Consider the following 12,555-nt stretch of genomic DNA (forward strand, 5'->3'; position numbering starts at 1 on the left):
ATTCAATCAAACAAAAGAGATGCACCAGCATGAATGCACAAACATGTTGAACCTAAAATAAATTTTAATTACTTATAGTATAAAATTAATTTAAATGCAAGATAAATCAAGAAAAACCTTAGAAATTTTATTTAAGCCAAAATAAACTCATTAAAAATTAGGAAATTTACGTTAGGGTGTTACAACCGGGGCCGTAGGCGCTCCTCTCCATGTCTATCCGATGTGACGGGAGGTGTGAGTGGTGGGGGCCACCCCACCGCCCATCGCCAGATGACGCGACTTGGGAGGGGAGGCTCCCTCTATCTTGATCGCCGTGCTGTCTGAGAGCACGCCTCCCCCATAATTATGTTGTTTTATGGGGAAGGCGCGCCGCCCACGAGCTTCGCCCGGTTGTAGCAGGGCGGGCACATTAAATGCACCATCAGACGATCCCTTCTCCATGAAGGAACCGCCTCATCCCGGGGAGGCTTTTGGCCTCCCACGGTTTCGGATCCGTTAGGAGGCGCCTCAGTTTGGCCCATTACTGCTAATAGGCCAGGAGGGCCTTTTAGCCCATTTATCCTTTGATTTGTCCACGCTGGGGGGACCCCATTTCCGTGGTGCTGACACGGACCATACATTGTTCAAAAAGGATACGTCTCATACATAGTTTCTAATAACTCAAGTCAAATTTTAAGATTTGAATACCTCGTAATATTTTTTAACTTGTATGCATCTCATATTTGGACACAACCTTATCTTTACCATAATATTAGGAAATATAAAGTTACACTACAAATTGTTATTACCAAATTTGAAGTGTAAGAAAAATAAGCCATATGAAAAATATCTAAGAAATAGCAATTTACATAAAAAACACCATTAAATGAAAGATTATGATTTTACAAAAATTGAGAAACAAAAACCTTCAAATTTGGAGTTCATACGAGGATGACATACCAATTACAAATTTTAATTCCGGATTAAAAAGAGAGATGCATCATGCATACATGTGTTCTTCATTTCAATTCACATGGCTTAGTTTGTACAAATAAGTTTTAATGCTGATTCTTATCACAATCAAGTTAGTGACTCGGTGGTAAGTGGTAAGACTTGCTTCCCTGGTGGGTGAGGTCGCGGGATCCATTATGCCCGCCCTTCAAATTTTTGCCACATAAGCACTATGATGCTTTTGTTTATAACATCCACATCTGCCGCAACCGGAGACGTAGCCTAGTGGGGTTGAGCCTGCGTCATTCTCCATCTTTTTTTATTGATGCTCTATAAATGAATTAAATACAAGCACAAGTAAATGTGCGCGGTGGTAAAGCTTCCAAGTCTACCCCTTCAAACCACGGTTCAAATCCCATGCAATTTAGTTTTTTCTCATTTTTTCAGTTATTTTTTTGCTTTTATTTTCAGTTTAATCTGTTTGCTCCACGTGCGTCATTGTGAAGTAACACATAAAAATAATTATCTTATATACACGAATACATCAATACAAGTTTTGTCTTTTTCCCCAAAAATAAGATGAAAATCTAAGCTAAAATGAAAATAACATTTTTCTAAGAAAACTAGTGGATGTGCATGTGCATGTGCCTGTGGCACGTGTTTAAAGTCCAATTATTTAAAAATGATTGGATTGCGTCAAACTACTATGAAAAAAATCTTGTTAATAAAACAAAAAGTTTCGTTGCACCAAGTAATTCTATATATGGGAGTTATGTGCCTGTCTACAATATGGGAAAGGAATGCTTTATGTTCCATAAATAACCAAGATTTTACTTTATATTTTAAAAAAATTCAATCAACCTCAACCAACAATAAGTGCAAATCAAAATTATATATGTTTAACAAATGCACTAATTATATAATTATATTATATAATAATGTAATAACATATAACAAAGCAAAGTTGGATTACATCGTAATCGTAAAGACTACTAAAACAGCTAAATTCTACTAAAAGAACTAAATTATATATTAACAATTAATAACATAGCTGTCAGTACATACGGACAGGGGTACCTCCTGCTAGGGTGTCCAGGCCCTTTAGCGTATCACCATACGTGATCTCCCCCTCGCCTTCTGGGTGACGTGGCATACGGCCCGGGCCTGACAGCTGGGACCATGGTCTCCGGACATTCCCTGTGCTCTGAGAGGTCTGGGGCCTCCACGTGCCTAGGGAGGCAGGAGAGCTCTCGGGTAGCTCCCACGGACCCGGACTCCCCAAGGAGGTCCGGGGCCGCCACGTGTGATGGCCGGACCATCACAGGTCTCACCGCTCCCACTGGCCTCGGAGGCCCGGATTCCCCTTCCCCCGGGAAGGGGTCTGGTGCCACCACGTGCCGCCCCCATGGTGGGGGCGGGGCTGGCCCTGTAGGCTGGCCCTACAGTGTGCGCGGAGGCAACGGTGCGGCGGGTCAGCGCTGCTCCTTCGCCTGACAGGTTCTCACTCAACAGTGGCGGCACGGCTCCACTGTTGAGTAACACTGACAGCATTCACTGTGCCTGCAAGGTAGCGCGTGACCGTATCCAGGCTGAGGATACGCACATTATCTTCCCAACCGCGAAGACTACAGTGAGGGGCTGGAGATGGAGATCTCCATATCACATAGAGTAGGCTCCTGTTGGCCGGGCCCACCTGTCGGGGTCCCGCACAGTATAGGCACCTCCCTTGAACTATAAAAGGGAGAGTGTACTCGTTAGAAGACAAGGTTCATACACACGAACACAAGTTCCAGACAAGCTCACGCTAGTTTTCCACCCAGGCTTACACAGGCAATACAACACCAAAGTGGATGTAGGGTATTACTTTCCGGCGGCCCAAACCACTCTAAATCCCCACGTCCTTCCTGCGTTCATCCGACCACCGATCGAGCGCTCCTAAGTCCCCTCCAAACCCATCCTTAACTAGGATTAGGCGGGTGCTTTCCGCCACCCGGCTGGAGATTTCCTCCGACATTTGGCGCGCCAGGTAGGGGGTTTAGGTTTGGTTTGCGCTCGGTCAACCTTCACGACCTCAATGGCGCAGGAAGATTGTCACCACGACCCCCAGTTGGGTGAGGAAGTGGCGTCCACCACGCCACACGTTTCCCATCGTCCTACATCCAGGGCGGCGTGAGCAGCTCCACAGCGCACTGCGGTGCGGGCCTCTGTGGCCCAATCGGTGCCTGCACCGAATGGGCCGCTCATGGCAGCCAGGGAGTTGCTTCGCAACCCCCCTGGTGAGGCGGCCTCGCCCGATGCCCAGAGGCAATGGCGTGACGACGTCAACCGCCTTCTCAACCTGGCGCAGACTTCCCCATGTTCAGCGGGGGCGTCTGTCTCCAGGCAGCGCTGCCATCAAGGCGGCGCATCCGGTTCTGTGCACTCTCCATCAGTGAGGAGTGCACGGACCGAAGACCTCCGGGCGGAGCTCAACCGTAGATGTGCGGGACAGGACGCCCGTGTCTCCATCGAGCGGGCGCGTGGTCGCCGGCTCAGTATCGAGGGTGGCGACCTCGATGCCGAATTCGCTGCGGTGGTTCCTGTGACACTCAGCTAATTAGCTTGGTCACAATCTAGAGTTTTGGTATGCTTTTATGTCCAAAGTATGGCAAAGGTGTGTTTATTATGTGCAATGTTAAGGAAAAAGTGATATTTATGTAATTAAATTTAACTAGAGGTCCTTTTATGCAAAATGGGTAGAAATGGAGGGAAAAGTTTAAAAGTATGAGGGTTGTTTTGCAAAAGGTGGTAACTGGGGTTAAATTGCAAAAATATGAGAAATTACCCTTGGGTATATATGTAAAAGTAATTTTATCCATAGGACTTACATAAAATTTGAAAATATTACTAAGTTTATAGTATTTTCAAAAATATTGCTCAACTGCAGATGAACCTTAAAGAGAAGTTGTAGAGTTTGAAAAACTATGCACTTTTGCTTTTTGGACCATCTCCATTTGAGCACTGGTTTAAAAGCTGCAAGCTCTTTACAGTGAGGTCCCTGCTTTTCTCTGATATTGCGAAACAGTCCCTGGCTCTATTCTTTCCCCCTTCTTCTTCCTGGCGCCCCTGCCCCCTCTGCTCTGCTTCTGGTGCCTCTGCCGCCGGCACAGTGAGCCGCTCTTGGTCGCCGGCGCCCACCTCCTGTTTCTCCCCTCGTCCACGCGTCACCTCCCTGTCCTTCCACCGCCCTAACCCCCCCTGCTGGCGCCTCGCCTGTGCGCCACGCCGCCTTGCGGCACCGCAACGCCGCTCGCCAGCGCCTCTGTCGCCGCCGAGCATATGTGGTTCACCCTCCCCCCCCCCCCCCCCGTAGCAACCTCAAATCGATGCCCTGCTCGCCGTGCTCCCCTTTCCCACCTCAATTGCCTATAAAAGGCCGCCCCGGACCTCCTCGCGCGCGCACAGAACCACGCCGTCCTCCATTAGCGCCGCCGAGACCTCGGTCCACCGTGGAGCTCGCACCTCCGCCCTCTCCCTCCCCAAACCAGTAGCGCCATCAGCTCCCCCATCCTCCACTGCGTCTTCCCCAGCCCGGCCCTTCCTCCCCTGGACGCCGGAGCACCACCGCCACCACTCACCTCCGGCCGCCGGCTCGGCCTCCCGTGGGCAGCCCATCTCCGGCCACCTCGAGCCCCTCCAAGACCATCGGTGGGTAGCCTGAGGTCTCCTCATGCTCTTCCTCCCCTTGCCCCTTACCGCCGTCGACCCCATGGCCGGAATTTTGGCCGGACCCGAGCCCCCACCGCCGGCCATGGCCATTGGACTTGATTGCAACGATTGAAGTTTTTCCAGGGGGTTATCTGTTAAACGTAGGGGCTGGTTTGTAATAGGAAGGGTTGTTATTTCATGTGTGTGCATGTTCTGTTTTGTAAAATTCATAGCAATTCACAGAAAATTTCAAAAATGGCAAAACTAGTTTTGTTAGAAACTAGGTTTCAAACTCTATAACTTCTGTTAATGAAGTTTAGCTTGAAACAAAATACTTTTACCCCTATTTTAAACCTAAGATAAAGGGGTAGTTTATGCTTAACCTTTATATTTCTTGCTTTGTTGCTCATGAATTTTGGCATGTATACTCTATAAGCTATGCGTAGCTTTGTGCAAAATTTCAAACTCAAATTTGTTTTAAATTTAACTTCTTTTAATTTAGACATGCAAATTTGAGATATTAACTAAACCTATTGTATAACCCTTTCTAATTAAGATCGATTGTCTTTCTCTAATGTGATATTATTTGATGTTTAATGTATAATCAAATTTCCAAAACCTATGATCTTTTATTTAAAGTTTTGAATTTGTTTTGGTTCATTTCAAATTCAAATTTAAATGTTTTAGTACTTGTTTGCAACAAACTCAGCAATGTCTTTATGATTCTTTTATAAATAGTGTTTCAAACGTAAACTCTCTTTATTTTATGAATTTTTGTGTGTTAATTGGATAAGTTATAACGTTTGAAATATAAAATCTTAAATTTAAATTTTACCTTACTTAATTTATTGCATCTCATATAGAATCAACGACGCTTGACGACGGAGATTACGAGTTGGTCTTAGGACAAGACCAAGGCTTTTCAGAAGACCCAACGCAAGTCGTCGAGGGACTAACTGAAGCCCCGAACCTGAGTTCGGAAGCCTCTGACACTCCTGCCCCCAACCCCACTCAAGAAGGCAAGCCCCAGTGCATATCCCAGTATTTCAATCTATTACAATTTCATTATTATATTATATATCTTGCATTACGTTTAGGAGTTGTAATGAAAACCCTAGGTGCATTGATACTAGGAACCAATGTATTGAACCTGAGTCCATATCGGCTAGATGCTCTGCTAAATAGGGCCGGTAAAAGTCGGGTGATTTCCTGTCACTCGCGTGATATAGGAGTTGCATGTTTACAATTCTGCCACCACTATAAGGATGATGGATAGGGTCAAGTGCTGTATCATGACCTGAGGATTACCCTGTCTGTTTTGATAAAAGTCTTAAGGTCGAAATGTGTGGCAGTGGTGGCTAAGCTTTTGAAAGTACTAGCCACATGCCGCGAAATATGGTAAGCGGTAAGCCTAGTACCCGAATGGCCCGGAAAATGGACTTGTCTCCACCACTCGACTTTTATTTTATGTTTACACGCACCAACGTGTGGGAGTACGTTCTGCATGGCAGACAGGAATACGGGTTTTGTAGTTGCGCTACAGACGTATGTCCTGCACGAGTGATGTGCGTACGGTCCTGCAGTCGCTTGTGGTGGCCCTGATCCATAACCCGGAATATGAGGGAAACGGTTGCTTGGAACGCCCTATTGGTATTCCGAGCGTGTGAGTTAGGTTTACCTTGCAAGGTTAAATTCGATTCGGATCATCCGCCTCTCACGAGGATTGAGATTGCTTATCCCTTCTGCCACATCGAGTAAAAAGTGTAATTGCTGATGGAATAATCCTGATGGATGATAACCTATATCTTGCTTGTTTAGTATAGGTGCTTACCTAGAATGGCTAATCAAACTAGAATCTGAAAGCTAAAACTTGAAGGTAAGTTATACTCTCTGTTGCTTTTCAGCTGAAAATAAACCCAGAGCCCCTTATAATGCCTTCATGAGTCTAGATACGGGTTAAAGTATACCCAAACTCGGGTAAGCCTTGCTGAGTATTAGAATACTCAGCCTTGCCAATATCTGTTTCAGGTACGACCTTCGAGAATCCCACGGACAACCTTGTGTGGCCAACGTCCGTTCCTTATGGCTGGTCCGTGGAGTGGGACCCGTCCCCGGCCGGCAGTGACCCTCCGGAGTGACACCAGGCCCTGGGCTAAGCTTGGTGTCCGCCTTCACGACGTGTGTAGTCGCATAAACTTTTCTTTCCGCTGTGAATTTGGACAAGATGTTACGCTTGTCAGTTTAAACACCGTTTGTATAAATTTACTTATGTTGAACCCGGTTTGTAATAACGTATGAATGTCTGTAAATTAAAAGTTGATGAGCTATTCTGTGATGTGAACTCGCCTTCGTGCGAGGTAAACCTGCTTCGATCCTATTGAACCGTGGTTGTATCAGGCGGGGACCCGACAGATCAAGGGATTGTTCCGTTTGAAGTGCGTTGAGCTGATTGCAGTTGTACGGCGATCATTAGCGCACTTGAACCGGAATAATTCAGGCGGTTCTGCCACAGTTCCGGCCCCGCAGGGACCTGTCCAGGCACCGGTGTCCGGGGTGGGCTGCGCCGCGCTCGCAGATCACCTTCGTGCGGCCGCCTGGCCGTCCAAGTTTCGGCCACACCTGCCGGAAAAGTATGATGGGTCCTCTAACCCATCAGAATTCCTGCAGGTCTACATCACCACCATGACGGCGGCTGGAGGTAACAATGCCGTCATGGCAAGTTACTTTCATGTAGCCTTGATCGGGCCAGCCCGGACCTGGCTCATGAACCTTACTCCGGGATCCATCCGATCCTGGGGGGAGCTGTGCGCACAGTTCACGGTAAACTTTGCCAGTGCGTATCAGTAGCACGGAGTGGAGGCCCACCTCCACGCTGTGAGGCAGCAACTCGGAGAAACCCTCCGGGCCTTCATCTCCCGCTTCACCAAGGTACGTGGAACGATTCCGCGTATCTCCGACGCGTCTATTATCATGGCTTTCCGACAGGGGGTCCGTGATGAGAAGATGCTGGAGAAGCTGGCGACCCACCAGGTGGAAACCGTAACCACCTTGTTCGCTTTGGCGGACAAATGCGTCAGGGCAGCAGAAGGCTGTGCATGGCACTCTGCAACCCAGGCAGGTCCCGCTCAGATGAGTGGGCCCAGTGTCGCTGCCCCTGGCAGCGGCTAGAAGAAGAACAAGAAGAGCCGTGGCTTTGACAAGTCATGGATCGGGGGACCGGCCGTTGCTGCGGCAACGACCGGGGGCCAGAACCCCCGTGGCAAGCGCCCACGGCAACAGCGCACCGACCTCGGGTCGTGCCCTGTTCACCCTGGGGCTCGCCACAGCGCCACCGAGTGCCGCGAGATCCAGAAGCTCGCGGAGTGCCTCAGCAAGAGGCGTGACCAAGCCTCAAGGGAAGGCTCCAACCCTCCGAGGCGGTCCAGCAAGGAGAAGGTCTCCGACGCTGATGCGGCCGCCGCGGAGAGGGAGTTGGGGTACCAAACCCCCAACAAGGACCTTAAGGGTCTCTTCCACCAGTCCGACTCCGAGTCCGGTGGTGACGAGTGCCGCAAGAAGCTGTACGTGATGTACGGCGGCAGTTCGGAGCTCGTCTCCCGGCGGGACGTCAAGACCCTTCGCCGAGATGTCCTCTCGGTGAAGCCGGCGACGCCAAAGGCGGCGCCCCACCAGCGGTGGAAGAACACTACCATCACCTTCGGGCCGTCGGACTGCCCGGAGAACATGGCGCCCAAGGGTCCAACCCCTCCACCTCACGTGCCAAGGCTCTGGCCAAGGCACCTAAGGTCCGTCCGTCCGACACGGACGATGTACCCGTGAAGACTGTCCAGGTCAGAGCGGAGGCCTCCCAGACCACCTGCATCGGTGGGAACCTGGGAAAGAAATAGGAAAGCGCGCTCATCGCCTTCCTCCGGGCAAATGTCGACGTGTTCGCCTGGAAACAGTCACAGATGCCCGGGATCCCTAGTGAAGTGATTGAGCACCATCTGAGGATCCACCCTGACGCCAGGCCGGTCCGGCAGAAGCCACGCAAGCAGTCCATCGAGCGGCAAAACTTCATCCGTGAAGAGGTCCGCAAGCTGCTACAGGCTGGTTTCATTGAGGAGGTCTACCACCCAGTGTGGTTGGCCAACCCTGTCGTGGTCCCGAAGGCAAATGGGAAGCTTCGGATGTGCATCGACTACACCAATCTTAATAAGGCATGTCCAAAAGACCCATATCCACTTCCGCGTATAGACCAAATTGTAGACTCCACCTCCGGGTGTGATTTGTTGTCCTTCATAGATGCCTATTCTAGTTTTCACCAAATCAAAATGGCTGAAGATGATAGAAAGCATACAGCTTTTGTAACAGTGGATGGTCTTTATTGTTATATAGTAATGCCTTATAGATTGCTTAATGCTCTACCCACCTTTGCTTGTGCAATGAACATCACTTTAGGTGACTTGGTTAGAGAAATAGTTGTGGTGTATGTTGATGACATCGTTGTCAAGACTAGAGAATCAAATTCCCTCCTAGAAAATTTAGCTCAAGTCTTCGACAAGCTGTGAGCAACCTCCACCAAGCTCAACCCCGAGAAATGCGTCTTCGGCGTATCGGCGGGAAAGCTCCTTGGTTTCCTGGTCTCCCATCGGGGGATCGAGGCCAACCCGAACAAGGTCCGGGTGATCGAGGCAATGAGACCCCCTGCGCGCCTCAAGGACGTCCAGAGGTTGATGGGGTCCCTTGCGGCCCTCAGCCACTTCATCTCGAGGCTGGCGGAGAGGGCACTTCCCTTCTTCAAACTGATGAGGGGGTCCGGTCCATTTTCATGGACTGAAGAGGCGGAACGTGCCTTCCAAGAAATGAAGCAGTACCTCACCTCCTTGCCGGTCCTGGTTGCACCGGACCCAGGTGAGACACTGTTTCTCTATCTTGCAGCAACGGCCGAAGTGATCAGCATGGTGTTGGTCACTGAGAGGTCCAAGCATCTCCCGCAGGGGGCCCCCGCGGACCCCCTGCAGGAGAAGGAGGTCCGGCCTCCACCGCTCCAGCAGCCGGCCCTACTTGGGAGGGTCCGACCGGGTTCCGACCCAGAAAAGCACTAAACAACATGGGGTCCGATGGGTCCCCAGCTCAAGCAGAAGGATCCGCTCCGGCTGGCAGAGTCAGGACCGTCCAGAAGCCGGTCTACTACGTTAGTGAGGCCCTTCATGAGGCAAAGGCTAGGTATCCTGAGACGCATAAGCTTCTTTATGCTATACTCGTTGCGTCCAGGAAACTCCGCCACTACTTCCAGGCCCACAAGATCGTGGTGGTAACCTCCTACCCATTGAGGGCCATCCTCCACCATTCCAACGCCACAGGCAATATCGCCAAGTGGGTAGCTGAGCTCGCTGGATTCCAGCTCGACTTCCAGCCACGCCATGCCGTCAAGAGTCAGGTCCTTGCTGACTTTGTCACGGAGTGGACGCCATCGCCCAGCGTCCCTGGGGGTCCGGGTGAAGGCTCGGACCCCCCACGTCCAGAAGTTAGGGCTCCAGTGTCCACTGGACCCCACTGGACACTCTTCTTTGACGGGTCCGCCCGCAGCAAGGGAGCAGGGGCTGGCGTGATCCTCATCGACCCACACGGCGAGCAACTGAAGTATATGGTGCACCTCGACTTTGAGGCCACCAACAACATGGCAGAGTATGAGGCCTTAATCTTTGGACTCACGGCGGCTCTGTCCCTGGGGGTCCGGGAACTCCTGGTCAAAGGAGATTCCCAACTCATCATCAGGCAAGTCAGGGGGGAATGTTGCTGCAACAATCCCCAGCTCGCAGCCTACCTCATTCATGTGAAGAGGCTGGAGAAGGACTTCGATGTGCTGGAATTGCAACATGTTCCACGCGAGGGCCACTTAGCAGCTGACACACTCTCCGCGAGCGCATCGACTCAGGCACCCGTGCCTGTGGGCGTCTTCTAGAGATGTCTGCTGACGCCTTCCGCCCAGCCTACCGACCTGGGCGAAGGGGGTCGGACTAGCACCACGAAGCTAGCGGTCCCGGCGGCGCTCCATCCGTGGAGCCCGCCAAGGGTCGTGTGCTCCCTTGAGGGTCCCGAAGACCTCAGGGAGCCATGCCCAAATTCTCAGGAAGGTCCCGATGCATGGATCTCTAAGGTCCGGGACTACCTGAAAGATAATTTCCTTCCTGAAGACCAAGCATCTGCTGAACGCATAGTCCGGATGGCTAAGCGATACACAGTGGTAGAAGGGGATCTCTACCGCCGTGGCGCCAATGGCATCCTCATGCAGTGCATTACCCAGGAAGAGGCCGCGACTTGCTCGCGAAGATCCATGGAGGCGAGTGCGAAAGTCATTCTTCATCCCGCACGCTGGTCGGTAAAGCCTTCCAGCATGGCTTTTACTGGCCGACAGCGCTCCAGGATGCAGCTGAGTTGTTAAGGTCCTGCAAAGCGTGCTAGTTCCATGCAAAGCAGATACACACTCCAGCTCAGGCGCTGCAGATGATCCCTCCCTCTTGGCCCTTTGCTGTATGGGGGTTGGATATCTTGCGACCTTTCCCTAGGGCCGTCGGCGGGTACCGGTACCTCTATGTCGCCATTGACAAATTCACCAAGTGGCCGGAGGCAACCCCAGTGGTCAACATCACCAAGGCGTCAGCAACCGCTTTCCTCAAGTCAATTGTGTGCCGGTTCGGGGTTCCGAACCAGGTCATCACCGACAATGGGACTCAGTTCACAAGCCAGTACTTTCAAGAGTACTGTGAGGACATTGGCATCCAGCTCTGTTTTGCCTCAATGGCGCATCCCAGGAGCAATGGCCAAGTCGAGTGGGCTAATGCTAAGATCCTCAGAGGACTCAAGATCCGGACCTACTGCGATCTTGAGAAACATGGCGCAAGGTGGATTGATGAGCTTCCAAGTGTGCTGTGGGGAAACCGGACCACACCCTGCCGGGCAACAGGGGAAACCCCTTTCTTCTTGGTCTACGGGGCTGAAGCGTGCCTTCCCCCGGAGATCACCATGGGCTCTCTACGAGTCCAGTCTTTTGATGAGGATTTGCAGGAACAGCAGCATCGCCAAGATGTGGACCTCGTCGACGAGCGCAGATGGCGAGCAGCAGTCCGAAACGCATGGTACAACCAAGCGCTCCGGCGCTACCACCAACGGTTCATGCGCAGTAGGGAGCTACGGATCGGTGACCTAGTCTTGAGGCGGATCCTAAACCGAGAGGGCCTGCACAAGCTCTCCCCCAGCTGGGAGGGGCCCTTCAAGGTGACAAAGGTGTGTCGACCCGGATCTGTTCGCCTGGCTATGGAGGAAGGCATGCAACTACCCAATCCATGGAACATTGAGCACCTCCGTAAGTTCTACCCTTAGGACCTAGTTGAGAGGAAATTTTTCCTTTGTAATTGGTAGCATCAACGTGCGGACTAGGGCGGTGGAGGTCCGCCCTCGTAAACCCGGCACCTGGCGTACGTCGCACAACTCTTCTGTACCAATTCATTAAGGAAAAATTTGTTCTTAGTGTGTCCTTGAAGTCTATGCGATTCTATTTCTCTTTGCTTCGCGATTACGCTAACCCCCCACGTGGTTTTTCGTGTCTGTGTTGTGCCTAAGGCCTTTCTTGAGTTGATATGCTACGTGCTCGTTCTTTGCTGGGGTCCAGGGTCGTGTAGCCGCTTAGCCTAGTTCCGTACACTAAGCCTACATGCCCTACCCCCCTAGGGCTAGTACCGTTGCACCTCGAACCATAGACTCGGGGACCGGGAGCCCTTTAATCCCTGAACCTAGGCCCCGGCGCTCTGACCCGCTATGCAACTCAGGAAGCCTTCGCTGGCCAGATCGGGACCTTGTGGGGATGTCTACTAAGCGTCGATCCTAAGTCATGTGCAGGACCTTGATTCTATGGCAGCTAGTCCTGACCTATCACGACTACCTCCCAGGGGGCCA

The 12,555-nt window shown here is 51.2% G+C and overlaps 1 pseudogene; it reads right to left on the reverse strand.

Moving 5' to 3' along the window:
* The window catches only part of LOC112872959, a 93,992-nt pseudogene that overhangs the window by 65,839 nt on the left and 15,598 nt on the right, over positions 1-12,555 (reverse strand).

This window comes from Panicum hallii, chromosome 9 (assembly GCF_002211085.1).
Source record: "Panicum hallii strain FIL2 chromosome 9, PHallii_v3.1, whole genome shotgun sequence".
NCBI classification, from domain to species: Eukaryota; Viridiplantae; Streptophyta; class Magnoliopsida; order Poales; family Poaceae; genus Panicum; species Panicum hallii.